Source organism: Cydia fagiglandana, chromosome 5 (genome assembly GCF_963556715.1).
Source record: "Cydia fagiglandana chromosome 5, ilCydFagi1.1, whole genome shotgun sequence".
Taxonomy (NCBI): Eukaryota; Metazoa; Arthropoda; class Insecta; order Lepidoptera; family Tortricidae; genus Cydia; species Cydia fagiglandana.
Genome location: NC_085936.1, coordinates 15,910,120 through 15,935,316, shown reverse-complemented (window position 1 = coordinate 15,935,316; position 25,197 = coordinate 15,910,120). Strand labels below are relative to the sequence as shown.

The following is a 25,197-nucleotide window of genomic DNA, read 5'->3' as shown; positions in this document are numbered from 1 at the left end:
TTTCATCAGATTCATTAATTTAAATTTGTTTACTTTTTGTTTCAAATCATAATTAAGACTAAACTTGAGAGAATTTTTATGACGCAAATTGCGTTAATTTTAATAAAGATTTTACGTTATTTTTGTAATTATACTGAATCAACTTAGACGGTATTTAGGTGTTAAGCGTTCACACTTAACAAGATATTAAATAAGAGTAATTGACTAGAAATTTAAGAAAATAGGTTACACTTATTGAATTCTATTCTGGTAAATATACTACTACTTTCGTAATTGTGCTTTCATTGTTACTTTCGTAACTGGTACTTTCGTAATTATTTAAGATGTATTATGTAATGTGTCCAAAACTATAAATAATTTCTGGTAAATTAATAGTTATTTACGATACAAGTGCGAAAAATAGGAAATTCGAAACGAGTGGCGATAAATTAAAACACGACCGAAGGGAGTGTTTTAAATCGACACGAGTTGCGAATTACCTATTCGCACGTGTATCATACAACGGTTTACAGTACATATGGCCCTTTAAACTTTTGACATCGCACGAAAAGTGCTATTTTACGCACTAGTGGGGGAAAATAGGACCATATGTACTGTAAAATTATTTTCATGTATTATGTACCTATTATTAGTGGTTAATATTTGCGTTTTGAGCTTCTTTTAATCCTTGCAATTTAAAAAACTGGTATAGGTTATAACAGACCCTCTAAGATGACTTATTCGAGTAATAGGATGTTTTCAAGCGCGACTCCATACGTCTAAAGGCTCCTCTTCACGTTGGGCCAACGCCAACGCCAACGAGGGACGCAGCCATGCGGTAGGATGAGATAGCAATATCACTTGCTCCCTCTAACGCATAAATGCGTCCCTCGTTGGCGTTGGCGTTGGCCCAACGTGAAGAGGAGCCTTAACGCGACTTGAAATATGGAGTCGCGCGCGAGAATGCATCTCTTGCTAGCGGGTCAGGCATAGCCAAATGTCTGTCTTAAGTTGCAGTCTAGTGATCTAGTTTGTTCTTTGTAGACAGTACGTATTCGTTATGTACGATAAGGAGTATTTTAATACTACAGTTAAACGATATCCACATATTACCATGATATCGTCTGGATCTCCGAGTACAGAACGTCGTGTAAATCGGAGATTTACGTATGTAATAAATCAGTCAGGGTAAGCCAGCCAATACGTTACGGGGGCGAGCAGGGCGACCCGCGACCGCTGTCGCACAACACACCTTGGTAAAAATATCTACACCTACCCTTTGGTTTTCAAAAGCGAGTATAACGAGGATATGCCTAATATGGATGTTGCCTGTAGGTATTTAAAATATATTATTTCACACTACGAAATAATGCACCAAAAATATTAGATAAACCTAGACCGCAGTTATTTTCAGATACAATTTATATTTAATAAATCTGAAAGAACAATAAACAGTACGTAGCTTGACCGTGACGTCATTGTTTTGTTTTTCATATCAATTCCATAGTGGCTAGAGTAGTTTTGACAGTTCGAAAAAAGGAACTGATTCGACTAGTCAGTCAACTACCCTATTCTGTGATCCTATTATAGAAACCTAAGTTATGTTGTTTGACCCAGGCCCCGCCCCTAATATTTATGGTCGCAATTATATTAAATAAAACTGACGTAAATATTTGATTCCCAAATTATGACCATGACCACCAACCACGCTACAAATAAGCCAGTCAATTTGAATACAACCATTTTATTATTAAATATTAATGGCTTAATGTCTTCACTCAATCGGCCAACCCATGACAATCCACTTATCATGGTTATAAGCCTTGTGTAAAAGTTTTATAGTGCTTATTAAATCCTTTAGTTTATAGTCGATCCAACTACAACTAACTAACTAATACGGCTCAGCGCTCCAAAGAGGATCTTGGCCTCCGAAACGAGAGCACACCACTTTGCCCGATCCTGCCGAACTAACTACAAATCCAACTGGGCGTTTTCAGAAATAAATATCGAAGAGCCGATTCTCACAGTGTTTTTGGGTTCTTTCAACTCAGAATCACTAGCATATTCAATTCTGATGATAAAATAAAATGTCCCAAAAATTTGTATGAAAATTGTACATTCCTTTACGTCACGCACATACAAGTGAAAAAAAATTTCATACTAAAACGTGACGTAATGGAATGGACATTTTGGGACATCTTTTTTTAATGGTGGGATGGAGAATGCTGTCGATTCTGAGTAGAATGAGCCCAAGAACGTCCAGATGTGAAAGAATCAGGTTTTCAATTTTTATTTCTGAAAACGCCCAACTACAAATGAAATACGTAGCAAGACTTACAGATATTTATCTTAATAGATATAATATAACAGAACAAGGGGCTCACTACCCACACGCACGCTTCCAGCCCGACAAGGAACGGCACTCCCTACCTCATTACGCTTTAAGAGCATGATATTTACACTGATATTTTGACGTGACAACATGGCAGCACGTTCAAGGGTTACCTACACGAGTATATGAAAACCTTAGGGCTATTCTTGTAAAATATTAAATATTAATAATGTAATTTACTGCTATTCACCTACAAGTGAAGTTACGAAGGATGGCGAATGCAGCAGCGTTGCTGTTACAGAATTACTGCTGCATACATTATTAATATAGGTTTGTATTATACCCCATGTATGTATTGGTAAATACATCTGAATGTAATGTGTTTTACTAAATAAAACCGAAGTACGTATATCTAATTGGAAATGGTGGGTACTTAAGGGTCGGCAAAATGAGCTAGAGTCAAACCGTGAAAAGTTTGCAGCGATTTAGATATCCCACGCAGTACAAGTGTCATTTTAAACTCTAGAGTGCGACTCTAGAGTTAGACCAAGAAAAGTCTTATGAAACTTCTATGAAATTATGATGAGTAGGTAAATAACACTTGTTCTGCGTGGGCTATCAAAATCGCTGCAGACTATTCTCGGTCTGACTCTACAAATTTTTTTGGCCACCATAGTTGGCCACAGATGCGCACGGTTACCGTAGATTTAACCTCGTGCATTCCAGTAATAAGGTCTACAATGGTACATTGTATTATCAGAAGTTTAGAGGGGTTAATCAACTGAGACAGTTCGATTCTCAGAAGTTTGGTTAATAACAATCATATATTTAATCTAAGATTAAAGATATAAAAAGAACTACAGATATACAAAAATTTCTACCGAAGTTACCCCGTCCAAAAGCTCTGCATGCAGCATGGATCCCATAACGCTGGCTGCCTTATCTCTCTATACAGTCACCTGCAATAACATCCTACACAACAAAGGCTGCAAAAATATCACAACGATATACGCTAGGAGAGGTAGCGATGATTAAAATACGAGTATGTGTAGTTCATCCGTTATTAACATGCCCCTAAAACCGTGACCTTCACGTAACCTCGACCTCTATCCCTAGACCAATGCCCATGATGCCCATCAATCTTCATGTGCAGAGTTCAGTTTTTGCGCCGAGGGAGAGGTAATGAAAAAGAAGCGATTAGCCACGGAAATTAGTTTTCATTCGAGACTTAAGATAGAATTATTGAGATGACGAGTAATTACTCGTATTAGGACTTCATCATCATCATCTCAGCCATAAGACGTCCACTGCTGAACATAGGCCTCCCCCTTGGACCTCCATACGTGCTGGTTGGAAGCGACCCGCATCCAGCGTCTTCCGGCGACCTTAACAAGGTCGTCTGTCCATCTTGTGGGTGGACGTCCTACGCTGCGCTTGCTAGTCCGTGGTCTCCACTACTCGTACTTATAATACTCCACTAGGACTTATAATAGTTATAATCTTTGATGCAGGGGAAGGTGGGAAAAGATGGTGTTTGACGTTGAAAAAAAGTTACTCAAGTTGTTTTGGCACTATTATTTCGTCACAAATACATATACTCGTAGTGTTTTGATTTTTCTTAGCATTCATTTATTTGTTAGGGTTTAGGTTTAGGGTAATTAAAAATACTTATAATTAAAGTCAAATACCAATATAGCGTAACTACATGCTAAAAATAAATAATAGACCATCCTTTATCCTCTAGCCACCCAGAGACCTATAAAAAGGTCTCCTGTTCCATTCTAATTTGAACTAAGTGTTGACAAAATAAAGTTTCATTTTGTTTGGCAAAGTTTGAGTTTGTATGGGCGGCTAGAGGTTATTATAAAAATGGTATGCTTACGCGCAATTTCAATTCAAAATAGGTACGAATTTCCGTGTAGACTCCTAACTGCATTAAAATTTAGGCAGGTAAAATCCTTTTGCACAGTAAATAACTTATATTTAGTAAACCAATTTATTAGTTTCAAGAATTTAAAAAAGTATTTATACGTCCTTGAGTAATGTTAGCAGCCATCTCACTTGCACCAATACGTCCGAACGAGATGCCTGATGACACGTCTCCTGATTGCATTTTGTGTTGATTCTCAGTACGAAAGCGGCTAAAGCTGATGACAGGTTATAAATAATTGCTTACCGTGGCTATTTTATGAAACGGACAAAATAACTTAAACAAAAGAAAATCAACACACGCAAGGAATGCAATCCAAGTCGACCTAAACATTGAATCACATTACATAGCTACAGTAGGACATTACCGCACAACATTCCGTACATGTAAATAAATAATACAGTCCGTTTTTACATTAACGCTCCGTGTACGCGAGGGTGCCGGTCGTCACATTGTTTATTCAGTTTAGACCTTTCGGCTTAATCCTTATCGACCAGTCTATGTCGCAGTATTCAATGGACAGTAAACATTTTTTTCGTGTAAGTGGGTCATATTGACTTGCACAGATTTAGATTCCGATTTAAAATTTCTGATCACAAAAGAAAGAACCGCAACACACCAGAACAAAATGTAAAAATAATATTATAAGAAAATATAAGTCACAACCAAAAATTAAGTGCTAGCCTAAGTAACCTTAAGTTTGGGAATAAATTAAACCGAAGACAAGATATGTTTCTCTATGCCAAATTAGAAAATTACTTAAAACTAGTAGATTATTGACTAAGGTTATTTAAACTCTTTATGGGATTATTTTTTGGGGGAACTTTGAAAATCAGTCAAGTTAGCTCGAGTAACGTATGTATAATGCATGCATTGTAATTTTGTGAATAATTATGAAAAAAATCGAACTCCAAACTGAATTCAGTTCCTAATTTAGCAAAACACCGTAAATTATTTTAAGTTATCTCCATAGAATAATTTCATAATACTAAAATCTTCGTTCTTTTTATATTTCAATAATACTTATCCGTGACTCTCTAAGGTGGCACGATAAGTTACAAAGTTTAAGAAATGCAATTCACAGGTTGCTTGAAACTTCTTTAGTGCACAAAGCTTCAAACTTCGTCTATCTAACTCTGAGGAATAGCGTATCACTCCACGTCAATACTTATTTGCTTTACTGTTATTTTACAGCTGTGTCCTGCGGTACTCACGGATGTGTGCTCAACTTTGCCTGTGTAGGTGTGACTTTGTGTAAGTAGTCAATAGTCATAGTCGTTTTGTTTGATTGGTCTGATAGATTTGTGAATGATTTCTACTACAGCTATCGGCCGGTTACGATCTCTGAAATCGAGTTTTCGAGGAATAGTTTCTAATCGATTTTTAAGTTGCCTATTTTATTGATTTCAAAGCTTACTTTCCGATGCTTAGAGCTCATTATGAGCGGTTTTTATTACAGTTCAAGGAAAACAAACTATGTATTTTGTTTTTGTATTAAATTCAAAGAAGTTTATAGTCAATTGAAACCAATTTTCCGATTCCGATGATGGCCCTTGATTGCTTCGATTGAAAATTTCATTAGATTTTTAGGGCTGATTTAACTAAACTGGAAATCTGAGATTAAGCGTCGTGATTGTATAGACTAATCTTAGTAAGCTCTTAAGCTACGTCTGTAAAATGTTAGCTTAGAATTCTAAAATAATTTTACAATTTTTGTTAAAAAAGACGACTAACATTGAATGCTGTATCTACATATTGATATCATATTTATTTTATTTGTGTCATCGTGCAATGAATCAGTACTACTTTATGAGACTATGCAATGGTTTCCAATATGCAACACTACGAATAAGGGGCATCAGCAGAATTTACAAACAATTTAAATACCATTATCTCATACAATCAAATCATCACTCACTTCTCGGCATTCAATAATCGAGGTGCATCTGATTATAAACACAAAAGCAACCGACACCCCGGTCCGCCGGTCTAGTTTGACCTCCCCTGCGTCCCCTAATCTATGGAAATTAGTTCCACGGGGGGACATTGAATGGATCAAGGCAGGCCAAGTTAGATTAGACGTGTTCACCTGAATTCTGAGCTGGTAAGGGAGTATGTTTGACTGGAATCATGGGCAGGCGTGGTTGGATTGGTTAATACGCGTGAGGTCAGTAAGGGTAAGTTTTCTTTTTATAACATGTCGGAGGTAAACAAGCATACGGCCCGCCTGAAGGTACGCAGTCACCGTAGCCAATGCACGCCTGCAACTACAGGGTGTTACATGCATTTTGCGGACCCTTTAAAAACGTGTACACTCCTTTTTTGAAGAGCTTTATACTGTACTGTAGCCTCTCTGTTTATACTGTAACCTCTCGGTTGACGTAAAAGCCGACGGCGATAGGTACCTGATAAGCTACTTTTCTGTATCTGTAGATAACACTATCTATGCCCATTTCACAGGAAGCATGAAATCTTATTTACATTGTCATCGGTGTATCGGTTCAGAAATCAGTATGGCGTAGGATATTTATGTCCTATACCAATATGACTTTGTTTCGCACGTAGAAAACCATTTTTTCTAGACTATTCATGAAAGTTATGGACACTGGAACTCCTGATGTAGTTTTTAAATGTAAAAATTGTTTTTTGTAAGAGAACAGAAAAGACAAATTAGAACTTTAATCTGTATAACTTTCATAAAACATCGCCGGTCTAGGCTTCAGCCATTGTATTAATGTCCTATTTATTTATACAATAGAGATACAGCGTTGTTAACCATTTTTTACTCGGCTCCTGATTTTCTTCATATATTCGTTTCAGGAACTGCATAATAGCGGCACCACGGCGCAATCAGCTCGGTACAAAAAACTGAAATTCTTGTGGTTTCCCTACTCGTATAATACTGTTCTTAACGAGGCCCTCTTTCTATGTTTTATACAGTATTCTGTAAGTTCGGCGAATAGCGTAAGCAATCAGAGAATGAGGTTAATTTAAGTTACTCCGGAACAAGATATTAAAGGAAGTATAAAATACTAAATATTACTAGATACTGAGTAGATTATTTGAGTAGACATCGATCACAATAATTTAAGAGGTCTCAGTTTTTCCTTCATTTACTAAAGTCGAGTAAGTTATGCAAGTATTAACAGTAAGTGCAGTATTTTCACGGATTTCTCTATCTGTTTGTAACCTTTTCACACTTAAACTGCTTAACCAATTTAGATTAAATTTGGTATGGGGATAGTTTGAAGCCCGAATAAGGACATAGGATAGATTTTATCAATCATCATCATCTCACGCAAAAGTCACGGACAGAAGCTTAGTATCAAATAATTAGTGCCATCAGACAGTTATTTTCGCGGATGCATGGATATTATTGGATATCCCCCATGGGCCGCGGCAGTCAATTCTAAAGTGGTTAGTGGAATAGAAGCTCGTACCACTGACAGAAGCATAAGTGTTGCACGACGCATGCACGTTCCACGTCACCAGTACAAGGCAGACGGCAGCGTCAGTTCTCACAAGCCTCACGGGAAAACGTTCACGAACGCAAGTGCATGCATACCTCTGACTCTTAAGGTAACAGTCCATTTCCAATGGCAGCAGCACTACCATTCATTTTACTATGGAAATTGGCAATAACACCAACGCCTTCCAAGTGCAGCTGCGGTCAGAAATGGAATGTTACCCTTAGATGAGACTTGTCGTCTGTAACGTTATAATGTTAATGACATTCATTTTAGCCCGTCTTTTTAATAAGGCATACTGGTACAAAAGTAAACGGAAAACGTAAAGTTTCACTGTTTTTAACTGTAAGTAAATATCTCTTCAGTTCGCGTTCTAAAGTAGTTAAGCTCACTTGCACCATCCCACTAACCCGGAGTTAAGCAATTAAACCTAGTGTCAAATTGTACTGGTAACATGGCAACTCCAGGTTCAACCAGTTAACCCCGGGTTAGTGGAATAATACAAGTGGGCCTTATAATTATAATTACAACTTGAAATTTGACAACTGCCTATAGGGTAAACAACATTATTTGCGGTATTTGACGTCTGTCACTCACAACAGCAATACTACGTAAAATGTCTTGCACATCGAAATCACAAAGGAAAACAACTGCACTGCGAACGTTTACGTTCTACGTCTTTTATTTTTAATTTTAGGGTTGGCCGGACACCACCGTCATGAATCGGTAGTCGTCTAAATAAATCGATATGAATTTTTCATTTTTCTTTTAATAAAAATAAGGAAAAGGTGGATAATTAACTGTAAATATGGATATATTTATCGTCACTTAACAGACAACAAATTTGACACATAAATAACATAAATAAACTTTAAAATAGATCCCCAGTTAGTTTCAATTTTGACAGTGGGTGCGACCTACTCGGTCGGTGTATTAAATGCTTTAGCTTGCGGGAAAACCATATAATTATAGCTTTATTTAAATCTCAAATAAAAATTCATTATACGTCACAATTCGATACCTCAGTCTACGTGCCATCAAATCGTAATCGCTTGCTGTGACAATCGATTTGCGTTAGTTACATCTCTATATACGTCAGTCATAATGTGTCAAATACCGCAAATAATGTTGTTTATACTATAACTGAAAACCACTGTTACTTGGTTTTTGGGGAGCTTCAGCTGACATTTACAACTCGATATATCGAAAAACGCGAAAATAATGATTTAATTGAACACTTCCAGCAGTTGTAGGAAATCGACTTACATTTGCATTTGAGGAGAGCTGTCATAGGCGCGGTTTATGCAGGACTGACCCATGTTTACAATAACTATGCAAATTATCCGATACGTACCCTATCGGCCGACGGGGTAAATTGAATTTGTAACTACGATTAAAACCCTCTTTTGGAATACCGATGCTGCCAAACAGCCGTTGACGGATTATTAATCATTTTTATTTTTTATTTTCATCTGTAGAAATATATCAGCATATTGTTTTCCGATTGAATCGACAGAATATTCATTTTGCACGGCCTTTTCACAATGTGTACGGTATGGAATTTCGAATAGGAAAGAACAGAAAATAAAACATGTTATGTACGTATAATTTTCTACAAAGGTTTATAATATTATTTTCACTTAGCCATCGAATGAAACTGATTTTTTTTTTACACTTTGAAATCATCAGTAAATATTTTTGCTGGTTTTATTCTATTTAATTATTTTTTCTATGAAACATAATATATGAACTGAAATTTAATTAAATGAGATTGTTTTATGTGACATTCTTTATTCAATCTTGATAATAAAATAAAAAGTGCTGATTTCAATGGCATTTCTTAGGTTTAAAATGGTTTTCTTTCACCTATTTCATTGAATTTAAACTTTCGTTTCGACGTTCATGTGATAAAATGATTTTTTTTTCATTATATTTTATGTGCTTTTTACAGTATACAAATATTATAAAGGCAGGCAGAGCACCCTCGCGGCTTACACCGATAGTATCGGCCACGCGCCACCCTCGTTTAACCGACACTACACACAGTCAAAAATAGTTAATATCAGTAAAGTGTTGCGTATTTGATTTCACTTATTAGGAGAGGGCGTACAACCAGGAAATTAGAAGGACACAAGATATGTCACGCCGCGCGAAACTTGCGACGGAAGATTTGGACGTGGCGCGGATTTTTACCTTTTATCTCAGTAACTCCGAAAATATACCTGTGTTAAAATCTTGCTTGTAGAATGGTTCCTTAACCATTCTACAAGCAAGATTTTAAACACAGGTATATTTACAGTAGGAAGTTAGAGCAACTTCCTACTTTTATGAAATAAGTCTAAATACTTGGTTAAAATCTCTTCCCCTACTTGGGAAAAATGTCATTAATAATACATTACGGTAAAAGTGCGAAAAATAGGAAATTCGAAACAAGTGGCGATAAGTTAAAACACTGCTGAAGGGAGTGTTTTAAATTGACACGAGTTGGGAATTACCTATTCGCACATGTATCGTACAACGTTTTACAGTACAACATATTGCCCTTTAAATTTTCGACATAGTTGCGTAATGTACTAATTATAGCACTAGTGCGGTGAAGTAGCCCATGCCAGCTCCAGCCCCAAATGTACTGTAAAGAATATTATGTCATTAATATTGCTTTATTGACAAACGTCCCTATTTTATACTTCTCATATAGTTAATCATAGAATTAAATCTTGAATGAGTCTCTAAATTTAGAATTTAAGCTATTTGGTGGAACAACACAGCTGTGTGTCACTAAAGTGTAATACACATTCCTATGCGATTATACTAATGCCATTTTGATTAAAATGCACTGCGTTTTTCCTTTTACAATATTGAATTTTACGCTTTACTAAGTTTTAAATCCTTTAACACCGGAAAACAAATGGAGTTTTCGATTTGGAATTGATGTACTTACTGAATGACGCAAAAATGTCGTATTGAACGTATTTAATTACACATATAATACTCGTAGTACTTACCTACTTTTTGTACTGAGGCTGAATGGAGTAGCACGACAAAGGAGAAAATAGGACGAGAAAAGATTATTCACTACATCATCTGTACAGTAGTCGTTTGTGACATAATATCGCCCGCGGTAAATATTTAGTAAACCTGCCACGATTTATAATAGTTTTACTTGTATATAATTTTCTGTAAGTACAAAATATATTTTTATTGGATTTTAAATTACACTACATTTATAGTTTTTTTTTGTATTCTTACTGTCCATTCGGTATTATAGACTACTACAGATTTGACCGTAACGATAATAAAATTTTGCTTTATATTTACTAAAGTCGTCATTTTAACTCTGAAACAAATCACCAACAAACGCATCTAACTCCCGGCAAGGATTCTTTAAATGCGAGGCAAATTGAATATTCAATTGATGGACAACTAATTGATCAGCCAGCGTAGATAATAAGCAAGCGCAGCCATCATCGCTCGCGATAAAAGCGTTCCGTGTGTGAACGCTTAATATTTACATTGAGTGACAGGCCGGCTGCGCGATACTATCGCGGCAGTCGCTCGGAACAGAATAATGACTGTGACAACTTGAAGCGCCTTGAGAATACACCCACCAGCTCACACAGATCCTCCCCTCCCCTCCCTTTAAACTCCTTACAAGGAACACCAGCGTGCCTAGCCAAGGTGATAATCGCTTGCGCTACGACAACGAAACGCCTTGTGTCTCTCACTCCTCCATATTAGTGCGACAGTGACAGTTGCGTTTCGTTCGCGTAAATGATTGGCATGTTGGCTACGTACGTAGGAATATAAAGTGTCTTCCTATTCTGGACGTAATTCCCGTAGAGAAATTATAATAAATTTGATGCAGTAGAGCGTGCGAATGTTTGTTTTGTCAAACGTTAAAATTATTTGTGTTATCTGATGAGTTATTCGTGTTTAATTCTGTGTGAAATGTTTAAGCCGTATATCGATGTTTGGTTTAAGTACTGTAAGAATTTATCTGTGCGCTCTCGTGTTTACGATTCACTTTGAGTACGCATTTAACTTAATTATGCCTATGCCAATTTAATATAGCGTCAGAAATAAGTTCCTGGTAGTTGACAGATTTGATGTGAATGTTTTAAACTGATTTAATTATCTATATTTACTGTTTCTGAAAACTAACTTGATGTAGTAAATGAACAATTCACTACGTATCATCATTTTAAGATGTTTACTTCTCTTTTTTATTTTTTAAAAATGTCAATGCTAAAGTTGCGTCCACGTCGTAAATAAAAATCAATATCTTGAGACTTAAGTCGTACCACGTCTATATAGTTATAAAAAGTATACGGTCAAGGGTGAATCGAACTTAAGAAAAAAAAAAAAACATTGTTAATATTGTTCGAAGTATGAAACCCTTTGGGCGCGAGTCCGATTCACATGTGGCAGATTTTTAATTTATGGTACCTAATATAGTCGTTAATAGTCAACGTTCATTACTTCAGGAAGTATTTGAGCTTACAGTTACCTAACTGGTACCTACGTATTGCGTTAACAAATAGTAATAGTATTTAACTGACATAATTATATTGAGTTAGCAAATACATACATAAGTAGTTCTACAGCAACCCACAGCAACCATTATTTCAGCATTACTCCATACGTGTAATATAATAAAGTTGGTTAAGTCTCGGTTGACGCTAAGCGTTTATTTTATTATGTCCCGAGTCATCTGGGCTTCGTCCGCGGTACAGTTTCAAGCTTTTAAATAATCCCTACGAATACTGCAGTGGATTCTTCGGGCGTTCAAATTTATGCGTCGCCTTAAGCAGTGCATCTTAATTTTTTGGGGCCACTAAAGTAAGAGTAACTAGGGGCTGTAACCGCAACGCGTTTCGGCGTTTGCCTTGCCTATTTGTATCTCTATTGCTCTTGCATATTCGAGTGACAGGGAAGCAAATAGAAAATTTTCGATTGTCTATGTTCACGGTAGATCCCCAGAAAGGACTCAGTTAAGTTTAGTGCTCAATAATTTATTGATTTGTCTATTGCTTTCCGAGATTTACAATTATCAATTTTATTATTGAGACTTCCGATACTATTTTTGGTTCGTATTTTTTTAGTTAAATTAAGTAACTGTGGCTATTAAGAATATGAACTTAGCAAAATATAATATTTATTATACAGGTACATGCTAAATATTAGATGACACACTTTACGTGCAAATGTAGGTACTTGAGAAAGTAAAAGGACCTATGCAGTTTTACAGCTTTATGCAAAACAGCATAAGTAGATACTTTACATTAATTTATATACGGATGTTATTAAATTTTCATTTATTTATTTTTCTTCTTAAGTTAGGTTGTTTATAACATGAATATAAAAGGAAAATACAAAAGCACATAAAAAACAACAACAAATACATATAAACACATTATAAAAAACCTAATTATTATTACGATTCCTTGCAAACCATCGTTTTTGAGAAATCTAAACTTGAATACTTGAGGCTGTAAAGTAGCACATTTAATGGCCCCATCATAAGTCTCCCTTCCGTGGGCGTCTACCATTGTGACTATAATGTCGTCTTCCAAAAACTCTTAATTTACATCCGCACATGCAAATCTCGTCCTTTAATTCACGTGTTTAAAGGTAGTAATTGCTTGTAAACGGCCATTCGAGATAGCAGAGCGTAATCAACGCGTGAGTCTGGGAAAGGAAACGTATTAAATATGAATGGATGTGTTGAAGGTATATGATAAACAATAATCGTAAACATAACGACTTATTTCCTAACATTTAATTATGGAGTTTGCTCTTTCCTCTATTGTATTGTATTATATTGACTTAGGGGATCATTTATACTTCACACCCACCGATTAGCTATTGTTATCGACCAATAACTTATAAGGGTGACGTTAAATAAATTACTTTTAATTTTATACCTCGCTCGCTATTTATAACTAAAAGTCTTTAATTCAGAACTTGAAGTAGTAGCTTAAGTTTCACTAAAAGCGGTTTCTAAGATTAAACCCGCTTGAAATCCTACATATTCTATGCGGACCACTTCTTAATGGTGCTCCACTTTGCTAGCGACCATCTTGGATTCAGCATTAAGATTTACTTGGAGCAAAACATGAATAACAAAACGAAAGGACATCTGCTCTGTACAGGAAAGCAGGCAGAGAGCAAAATTTAATATTAAATTAAGGTGTTACCATACCCTGAAATCGAGAAACGTACTAGTTGAAAATAAATCGTCGTGATATATGAGACAGGTTCGGGGATTCGGGAGCGTTGACAGAATTTTTGAGGTAACATTTTTATGTTTCCGCCGCTTCTGTTGGGGGTTTATTTATTTATTTAATTTTGCATCGCTTGGGACGGAAGAGCCACTTGTCTTAATCCTGAGGAAATCTTCTTTCTCGTCTTTTGTTAGAATAATGCGTGAAATAAAGAGCTTAACGAAGTTTGAGGTTTTATAACATTTTGTCGTTAGCATTTTGACGAATGCGGTGTTTATTGACACAGATAGAAAGAATACGAAATAAAGAATAAGATGATAACTAAGAACGGTTAACTGAATAATTTGGGAATAACGATTGAAACGTGTGAATAAACTATGGCTGTAGCTTTTTACGTTATCAATTGCACATTCATACACGTATTGAGCCTATTTCTACATTCATATTAGACCCATATGCATCACGTCGCGCCCTAACGCCCGTTGACAAAAAAAAACCGTTTTAAACCGTTCTAAAATTGAAACTACAGACGCGTCCGCAACTCGCAAAATGTCAAGGGCTATCAGAATTGAAATGCGAATTACTGGCCAACACAATCGCAACTGCGTGGTATCATGAATAAAGCATATCACACATGGTTCAATTTTCCGCCGCTGCACCCCACTAATACGTTCTGACTGTATGCTTTCCAATTTTGCTGCAGTGTTTGCTGAGAGTGGAGCGGTTTTGGATGGGAAGCTGATTTATAGTTATTAGAAAGTTTTAAACTAAATTCTTCAGTAAATTTTATTACAACCCTATTTACTTTTGTAATATCAAGTGACACTTATTACCTGTGTTCTGCAGTGGGCCGTACGTATAGGCTGGTGATTCATAAACAGAAATATTTGCAAGAATGATAATTTACTTGTAACTCTATTAATACTATAACTTTAAGGCGAATATATAACCTGACAGAGCTCCTCTCTAATTTTTATTTTTTTTTGTATAGCCTATATTGTGTCCCACTGCTGGGCAAAGGCCTCCCCTCTCTAAATTTACTTGAAATAAAATTTGATACTTCAAAACATGTCGTCTATTCATATTACCGCAACCCCATCAGATTAACCAGTACGGATATGATGGTCGTTCCTGTCTACGTGACAACGTGATAAAACGGTGTCCGTGTCTTTCTATCCCACGGTGTTAAAAAGTGACAGTTATTTTATCACGTGGATAAAGATGGATAAAGCCATCCATAATACGCCGGCAGGTTACGTTAAAAAGAGCACTCAACCCACACGCTGCACCTCATTCGTCGCGAAATGACGTAGTAAATTAAAAAATATTATCACAGAATCTCACTTTATACGTCACAAACCAGGTTTAGCAGCGCAGGTATTTTTAATGACAGCCGAAAATAAATTTCCTCCGCTCCGTATGCGGAAGCGTTGGAAAAATACAGAGCTCATGCATAGCACTAGGAAATAATTCGTATAGGTATAAAATGGACCGGTATATAATTTATTTAAAGCATTTTAGAGTTGGTTCGGTAGTTGCTTGGTACTGTTATTTAAATATACCAATATTATGCCTCAGGTACCTAATACTTTTTTATAATCTAAGGATGACTCACGTTAGACATGTCATAGAAAAGTAAGCTCCGGAAGCTCCGGCCCAGACACGGCCCGGTCTAACGCGAGTCATCCTTTAATCTACTTACGTGCCATCGAGTTATCTGAAACAAAGAACTTGATTCTTGAGAGTTTTAATAGTGTAATGACAAAGTAGACAAGGACCCCTATTCGACAAGCGACGTTTGACGTATCGTGTTGATCTCCCGTTGATGTGGGGAAAATCATAAGTTCTCGAATACGTACAATGTCAAAATTTGACATTAACAATCCACAGTTAGGGTGACAAGCAAACCAAACCGAACCACCCTTAGTTTAGAGTTGAGTTTTTGTTGTACCAAATGATATTATCCACCGTTGATGGAATCATCACTCTGTATGCGATAAAATCAACTGTTGATTTGACGTGGATGCGAAATCTGACAGTTGTACGTGTCGAATTTGGCCCCAGGTATCACATCCCTTACGTAGGTACTATGTAACATTTGAAAAGGACCACGACCCTTTAAGTCTCTATTAAAAAGAATCACCAAATAACTTCGACTGAAATCTCAGGGACATTTCTTGAAACTCGAAAGTCCAGTCATTACGACCACTTACCGAATCTACAACCAGAATTCTGAGCTACAACCAGTCTATCTGTGGTCTCCAATTACGCATATTTGTTAAGGATATCAAATTCATGTTACACTGGCCACCGAGAAATAGGAATATACTGGCAATATAAATACACGGGCAGTGCGAGACGGCCAGATGTTACTGTACAACACTAATTGAGTTTCATCCCCCCACGTTAGATACGAATTGCTTTTTTGCTCTATAATCTTTTTGGAAATGATTGCGTTACGAGATTATTGTTAGTATGGTGATTTGCGTATTTAGATTAGGTTGTAATCTAATATTGATGATGATAATGGTACTTGTGATTGTATATCTTGTACCTAAAACATTACTTTTATAATACTAAGAAATGTATATAACGTTATTCGTTATTGACAACGGCTACGTAACATACGAAAAGTCAATATAAGTACCTACGCGTTTTTAAAAAAGTAAATTGGTTTATCGTGATTCGCCCTTCTGCAAATATCGGATGCTATTTAATAACATTTATTTATAAAAAGAGTTACTAAAATTGTTTGCCAAAGCAGAGCTCTGACGTTGAGCTAGTGCTTCTAGTTTAGAAGATAATAGCAATTTTCAAAATTATCGCGCTTTCGGAGTTACTCTAATGTACCTTACTGACATTTAGGGTCGGTTGCACCAAATCGTCTGTCACCGTTAAATTATCACCGTTATCGTATGGGAAGTTTCATACATTCATACATTTTCATAGTTGACTGCTGAGCGATGTTGATCAGTCCGCTAAAGTTTGGTGCAACTGGCCCTTAATCTTAGGAATTAACGTTTATGAACCACAAAAAAGGCAAACAGAGTTGCAGAAGACGCATTACATGAAATGTTTGTTTTTTATAGACGCCACGTGATACTATCAACCAATCAAATGCTGTTTCACTTAACGCATTTGCAACTATGGTCCTGTAGTAATTTGCTAGCACTTTGAACCTTACACCTCTTGCAATAAGAGTGGTAATATATAGTACGGACCCATTAGCGAGTACAACTCGCAAAACTATTCGAATTAATTAAATTTAATTGTGTAGAAAGGCGAGCGGAGTGAGCCTGTCTCGTAAATGTGAGAATAAATTATGCGAACTGTACCTCCATTAAAATCTGTGCTGAAATATTTTGCATTCGATATGCAAGTTTATTGACGCTTCGTCGCTTTTTGTTAGTCATAAAATATCTAGATGCCGAAAATGTGCTCGGATTGTAAAACAAGCTGTGCTATATACTTAGGTACCCAAGTAAAAACTTAGGTACCATTGCTATTTGTCTTTATTAAATAACGCTTCAAATTTTAATTATTTAGTAGGTAGCTTGACACTTAATTGAATTTTTAGAAAAATGTAGTGCTTAAGTATTTGATAAGTTTTAAATTGTATTATTGTAAAAGTTTAGTATAGGTAAAATAATAATTTTATGTCTGGAAAATCATTTCAGGAATCGACTAAAGCCCACTCTAATGTACCTCTATGTTACTCTAATGTACCTTACTGACATTTAGGGTCGGTTGCACCAAATCGTCTGTCACCGTTAAATTATCACCGTTATCGTATGGGAAGTTTCATACATTCATACATTTTCATAGTTGACTGCTGAGCGATGTTGATCAGTCCGCTAAAGTTTGGTGCAACTGGCCCTTAATCTTAGGAATTAACGTTTATGAACCACAAAAAAGGCAAACAGAGTTGCAGAAGACGCATTACATGAAATGTTTGTTTTTTATAGACGCCACGTGATACTATCAACCAATCAAATGCTGTTTCACTTAACGCATTTGCAACTATGGTCCTGTAGTAATTTGCTAGCACTTTGAACCTTACACCTCTTGCAATAAGAGTGGTAATATATAGTACGGACCCATTAGCGAGTACAACTCGCAAAACTATTCGAATTAATTAAATTTAATTGTGTAGAAAGGCGAGCGGAGTGAGCCTGTCTCGTAAATGTGAGAATAAATTATGCGAACTGTATCTCCATTAAAGTCTGTGTGCTGAAATATTTTGCATTCGATATGCAAGTTTATTGACGCTTCGTCGCTTTTTGTTAGTCATAAAATATCTAGATGCCGAAAATGTGCTCGGATTGTAAAACAAGCTGTGCTATATACTTTAGGTACCCGAGTAAAAACTTAGGTACCATTGCTATTTGTCTTTATTAAATAACGCTTCAAATTTTAATTATTTAGTATAGGTAAAATAATAATTTTATGTCTGGAAAATCATTTCAGGAATCGACTAAAGCCCACTTGCACCATCCCCATAACCCGTACAAGTGTCACATTGTACTGGTAACCATGGTAACTTCAGGTTTAACCGGTTAACGTCGGGTTAGTGGATGGTCTAATTTATTCTGACGTAACAACATACGGAAAAAAATAATCCAAATAAAGAGCTCGCTCTTTTTCGGGATTCGTTTAAAAAAAGTTCAATTTCTACGATTTCACCGGCTTTGACAAACTCGCCTGTGACAAACAAACTAATCCTCGTGGGGCGGTGCTTAATGCGCCGTAATCCGTCTCGCCTGGCCGGCTGCTTAAGTTTTATTCCACTACAGTGAAACCTGGTTAATTGGCACCTGGATAAATGGAAAACCTCAATAATTGCAACCAAAAGTCCGGTCCCGGTCCCTTGAGACCAAAAGGCCTCTATAATTGAAATTTTGGAACCTCTATAATTGCAATTTAGATTTTAGCGCTTTTCGTAATTTTGCCTCTGTAATTGACCACATCGCAACTAAGACCTTTATAATTGACACTGTGCTAAAAAAATCCGTAATTTTTGCTCTTATTTTTACCTCCATTATTGAAACGAGTCTTACTCATTACCTCTGTAATTGAAATAATGTAGTTGTAGACAGCAGAAACAATATTTTAATCGCAATGATCATTTTATTTATATCTTCATCCCGAATTCAATTTATTTATTGGGTATCTATCACAGCCTGTAGTAGGTGAAATACTTTTGATTAAATCAAAAACAAAGTATGTTTTTTACATTCTAATAAAACTTTCTTTTACAATTCAAGGGATTTTTTTAACCCAAATGATTAATAAGAAAATAAAGTAGTAATTAATGTAGTGTAAAATTACCCACAAGTATAGACATAAGCAATATATAGACCAAAAACCCAGAACGTAAGCGTGTAAATCTACTTTCAAAGGTTATTTGCACCTCCATAAAAGAAATTTGTCAGAACGCAACCTCTATTAATGAGAACCTCTATAATTGACACAACGATGTTTTGAACCTCGTTAACCTGTCGGATCCCAAGACTCAAATCTGAGCCACAAAGGTTAGTGACCTTTCATACAAACAACATTTTTTTTGTATGAAAAGTCACTAACCTTTTGTGGCTCAGATTTCAGCCGTGGGATCCGACAGGTTAATTGACACGACCTGCTTAAATGAAAAACCTGGATAATTGACAAACAATGGCCGGTCCCTTGAGATTGCAATTATCCAGGTTCCACTGTATTACTTATGGGGGTGGTGATGAATTAGCTGAGTTTGTGCCTAACTTTCAATATTGATTATTTTAATGCTTGGAAAAAATTCACTATTTCAACTAGACTTTACTAACTGTGCTACCTGGGACCCGATACGGATTTTGAAATAGACATCTATTAGACATCTTTTAGACATCACCAAGATACGATAACGACATGTTTAAGATCTAACCTGTCAAATTTGACATTTGCCTTTGCATATTCTGGAGATACTCTTGAACGATTTCCACAGGATATGACTTAGAGATCCCATTCACATCTAATAGATATCTTACTCTAATCTAACGTAAAAGTGACATTGGTTGCCCGAATCGCACTGCAAAAGAGAACTACTTGATACCTAAACTATAACGTATCTAGAATGGATCTAGTACGTACGTGTCGTCTCTTGTGAATATCTTGAAGTTCGAATACGGCAGAATGACTTGCCAGTTGACAGCAGCGAATACGAGTTCAAGTTTACCTGCAATATCACATACCAATAACCTATTTAAACATTAAAGGCTGATTTAGACGGCGTGCGAACTCGCGATTTTAGTTACATTGCGGACTGTTGGTTACGTCCAATTAAACCGACCGATCAAAACCCGCAATGGAATAAAACTCGCTTGCAAGTTCTCGCATCGTTTAAATCGGGCTCTGTGCTCCCGAAACTTACCAGATTGATAACGAATACGAGTTCAAATTTCCCTCCAATATCTTATACCAATAACGTACTGAAATTTTTACTATGGTAATACATAATAAAATATGTAGGATAACGTACCTGTCAGTTACTTAATTTGTGTAGCTATATTTTTTACGATCAAAAGTAAATTCAGAGTTCACGTTAATGGCTTCAGGTACTAATTTACGACTCGCAACAGGATCAAAGTTTCGCTGTTAAACAATTTATGGGCAAATATTTCGCGTTTACGTAACAACTTTCTTACTAACCTTTTTTCGGCCCAACTGAGTTATGGCTAATACGAAAATATGAGCTAGGAAATCAAGACGAAACAGGAGCTGAGTTTTAAACATTTTAGGTAAATATACCCGTCTCGCTCACGAAAGCGGCACCTAAAAGTAGTGCGATAAGGACAAGGCGAAAAATCTCAAAAATCGAGGTTTCGTACTCCTCTGTTTCCTCCTCCAAAACTTAACCAATCGTAACCAAATTTGGAAATCTAAATTATTATGAAATTATCTGTGTCGGACCGTTTTGCTTTTTTGGCTAATTGATATCAGGTTTGAATGCCACGCCTCTCATTGCGGCATAGTGAATTAGGCCATTTTTGAAGGGCTCTAGCGCCTTAAAAAACAAAAATATCAAAAAAAGCAAAACGGTCCGACACAGATATTGACAATATTAATCTGTGTTGAAAAAATCATTGTTCTAGCTTCAAAAACCACGGAGGAAAACGAGGAGTACGTTTGTATGGAGAAATGACCACTCCTGTTGGCTTTTAACGTCTCACTGTATATCTTTACAAGGAAGATGTTTTTTACACATTTATGCAGTATCTGCGTGATAAAGCAGTGTATTCTTGCTCGAAAGTTTCACCATTTCTTTGTAGGAGTTACGGCACTGGCGTAAACCTCGTAAACGTAAAAAAAAACAACGGGTTGCACTCCGGGAGTGCCGACAGAAGTGAAAACTCAATGACTAGTCCAAAATGTCTCCAGCACTATGTATAATTGACCCATCCTACTTTCTATTGAAAAACTTTAGTTCCCAAATTGCTGGTCAGTGAGCTTGTTTAAAATTCGAAATTCAAATTTGTAGCTTTAATTGTTTACAATTCGAATAGAAATTGTAAAGTTACCTTGCAGACCTCGTATCTAAATATATATTTGGTCATGATATTTTAAGTTTTATTCACCAGTACTAGAGTTCACTTTTATTAGCGATTTCATCATGACGTAGCTTTAGCGATTTCATCAAGATTTATTGAATTATATTTGAGTGATATAAAGTTAGAATGTAACTGTGAGATCGTATTTCAACCCGTACAAGATTAGAACCTTTTTCATGTAATGCCATTGAGTTTTTCTTTATTGATATAAATGCCATCTAAATGAGTGGCCATCTAAACGTTACGGTCACGTCATCGCTGTCTCGAATTTATCATTTTTCCCCACCTCAAAAAGTTTTTAGTATTTGTTGTTTTTAGTATTTGTTGTTATAGCGGCAACAGAAATTCATCATCTGTGAAAATTTCAACTGTCTAGCTATCACGGTTCGTGAGATACAGCCTGGTGACAGACAGACGGACAGACGGACGGACGGACGGACGGACGGACGGACGGACGGACGGACAGCGAAGTCTTAGTAATAGGGTCCCGTTTTACCCTTTGGGTACGGAACCCTAAAAATTACAAAATGGTTTGCTTATACATAATATATTATAATAATATAAATCACAAAACGTAACCGACCGTTTGTTTTTTTAAAACAAGACTTAGCTTTTCGGCTGTAACGAACTGACATTCGAAGTTAAAAAACAATCACGCGTTCCATTTTTAAATTCATATTGCATTTGAATCGCCGGTGGCTCTCTGGCCGACGTGACGGCCCGTGACAGCTAGACGCGATAAGTCTGCGATGACACGGCACGCGCGTTCCGCGGCCGAGCTAGGATTAAAAGCAATTGTTCAAATAATAGACTAGTTTTCTGTGGAAAATAGAAATTGTTTCACTGAAATGCATATTGGTTTAGATTAGTTGCGCGATAAAAACGCAACTGTTATGCTTTGGTTTGTAATTTTCATATAGGTTTTGATTTTACAGAAACATGGTAAAACACAACCTTGAAGTTTTTATTTTGCTTATAAAAGGTACACTTTGATGTTGTCATACTTGATATGATTGACATATGATAAGGCTTTATAACAATTTATTCTATTGAATATATAAATTGTATTGTCATTTTCCAGTTTAAAAAAACTTTATTATCTTGTCATTTTACGACTGACAAAAACGATGAACCAATTAAAACTTCTCTTCGTTCGTGTACAGTCAGCAGCAGAAGTTACTAAGTTGGTGAGGTGTTCAAAAATTACCTTGACGCTCTTATTCTTTTAACAATAAAGTCGCGTCAAGATCATGAACACCAGGCCCGCTAAGCAACTTCTGCTGCTGACTGTACAATGAGAATTTCAATTTTGTGATCTCAAAAACTTGCTTGATAACATTCTTATTCATTCTTAGCTACTTATATGAATCGATGTCATACAAATTGAAAGCTTCGCTTTTGTAAGGTAGGTACTTTAGGTTTCCCACAATTGAAATTCTTGGTTCAACTTTTGTTAAATATCAGAGTAAGTACCAAGTACACATACAGCAAACTAAAATAAGACCACTGCTAATTCCCCATAGTGGTCATAAAAGCAAGTTTATTAATCTAGCAACGTACGGACTTGCAGACAATAATTCGGTGCGAAACAACCATCGCGGTTGCCAAGCTGTCTAATGTCTGCTATCGTGGCGGGTTTAAACGATATTGTGGGTACTGCTTTATGAGGAATGGACTTGGAAATTGGCAGTATGGAGCTAGCCTTATTTTCGGTAACTGCATATTGTTGTATAAGTTATATATTCATTTCAATATATGTATAATGATCGTAGACGATATTTAAGATGCTGTATCCACATCCAGCCAGCAAGCTTAATGTAATTGTAACCACATTGAATCATTCACAAACTTATGTTTTATAGAAAATTTAATTGGAAATACTTTCCACGAGCAACCTGGCCATCCATTAATTTGCTTCTATTTAGGCGGTGTACCTAATAGGTAAAATCACAAAAATACAATAAATTCAACTACAATACAATACTTAATACTTCAAGTTTAAAGTAGTATTTTAAGCGATTACCATAAGCGTTTCAAATAGCTCAATACTCTACTTTATCGCAATTATTCACTGTAAGTGACACTGGAAAATTGGCTTGAACTTATTGTGCCTAGACTACGGCAAATAATTCGATGAGTTGTACAAACATATGATTGATATTTTATACATATTAAACATCAATACCGAAAGTTTATTCTCACATATTATGAAATCCATGTTATTCCACCTTCAAATCAACGAACTACGAGTGCAATCCGAAATCATTTCATTTCTCTAACGCCAATTGTCCGCAAACGAGCTGCGAAACTGCGAAAGCATGCCGACCACGTCGCGTCGGCGGCCGCGTCTACCGCGCGACTGAAATATAACTACCCTCCGGGATTTGAAAAAAAAACGAGTTGTGTCGGAGACGCAACCTTAAATGTTAAGTGAATGATAACTTGAAAGCTAACTTTGCATTAATTTGAATAGAATGAAGTGAGAGTGGCATTATAATTGTCATATTTTCATAGAAACATTGCCACACTTTGTCATTGTCAATGCGATGCAATGCAATCTTGGTCCGACTCTATGGTTTTAATGTTGTTTTGATACGACCGTGTTTTCTGATGTAAAATTGTTAAAACACCGCCGTCAGTGACGTCTGACGATTTATCGTCATTTAACATTAACATATCGTATTCGTAAGTATTTAACAAGTAACAAGCAGACATCGAAATATTGGCAACAATTTGAGTGCAGCGTTGATGCGTTAAAGGGATCTCAATCAATGTATATGCCCGTATTGTTGACATTTGCTGCAGCAATGTCGCGCCGCAATACTGCACCAGTAACGCTGGTGCTGTCTGAATCAGAACTTTATCTTAAATTTTTATCGCTGGCAGTCTTAACTTTTTCAAATGTAAATTATCTTCAAAACTTGCTTATCGCTACCCGCTTCTTTCTTAGGAAGTGCCTTTATGTTTTAGAATTTAAAGGCCAGACCGCGCCAGGAGGGTGTCGTTGAACGTGGTAGGTACGGAACTAAGTAGAAAAGATCCAAAATACAGCCGTCAGGTGAGTTTAGGTTATTCATAAATCAATTTGTATCTATTTACACTAAAAACGATAACGGATTTGAGTTGAACTTTGAAAGATGTTTCAACTTCATACGGCCCTCAAACAATGTTAGATTCCCGGCTAATGTCATGAGCACATACACTATTCAAAGTCTTGTATGTTTTATTTCATCTTTCGGTAGCTAAGAATACTTCAAAAATAAAAACTTTTCCACACGTCGACTTTTCGAGAGCGAATAAACTCCGCGAAAATGTATTTCTGATAAAACAAAGGGTTGAATGCAATATAACTTTCATAAGGCTCTCTCTAGACGTTCCAAAAGACCATTCAAGAAAGTTCTCAATAAAATACAGTTTTTAACTTGGTAATTCCTATGTAAAGTTTGCAACAAGGCAGACTGCACTTGATTACTACGTGCAAGTTCATTGCTTATTTTCTTTGTAGTTTAACATTTTCCCTACGTGTGCTAGGTGCTTTAACTTTGTCTTCTGTACGTGTACCGTCTGTAAAATTTAAATTATTTGCTTTAGAGAGTAAATTGTTCGCGAATTTGGTTAAGGAGTTTATAAAGTCTCCGTCCCGTCTTTTCGTCCTTACCACAAAACGTTGAGTCTGTGGTCCGTA

At 36.3% G+C, this 25,197-nt stretch overlaps 1 long non-coding RNA gene across 1 annotated transcript; it reads left to right on the top strand.

Annotated features, from left to right (window-relative positions):
- The first annotated feature begins 352 nt into the window (after positions 1-352).
- On the top strand, positions 353-10,301 carry LOC134664839 (uncharacterized). The gene is made up of 2 exons (XR_010098301.1): positions 353-450; positions 10,174-10,301. It is a non-coding gene; the product is annotated as an uncharacterized LOC134664839 (long non-coding RNA).
- The last annotated feature ends 14,896 nt before the right edge of the window (positions 10,302-25,197 follow it).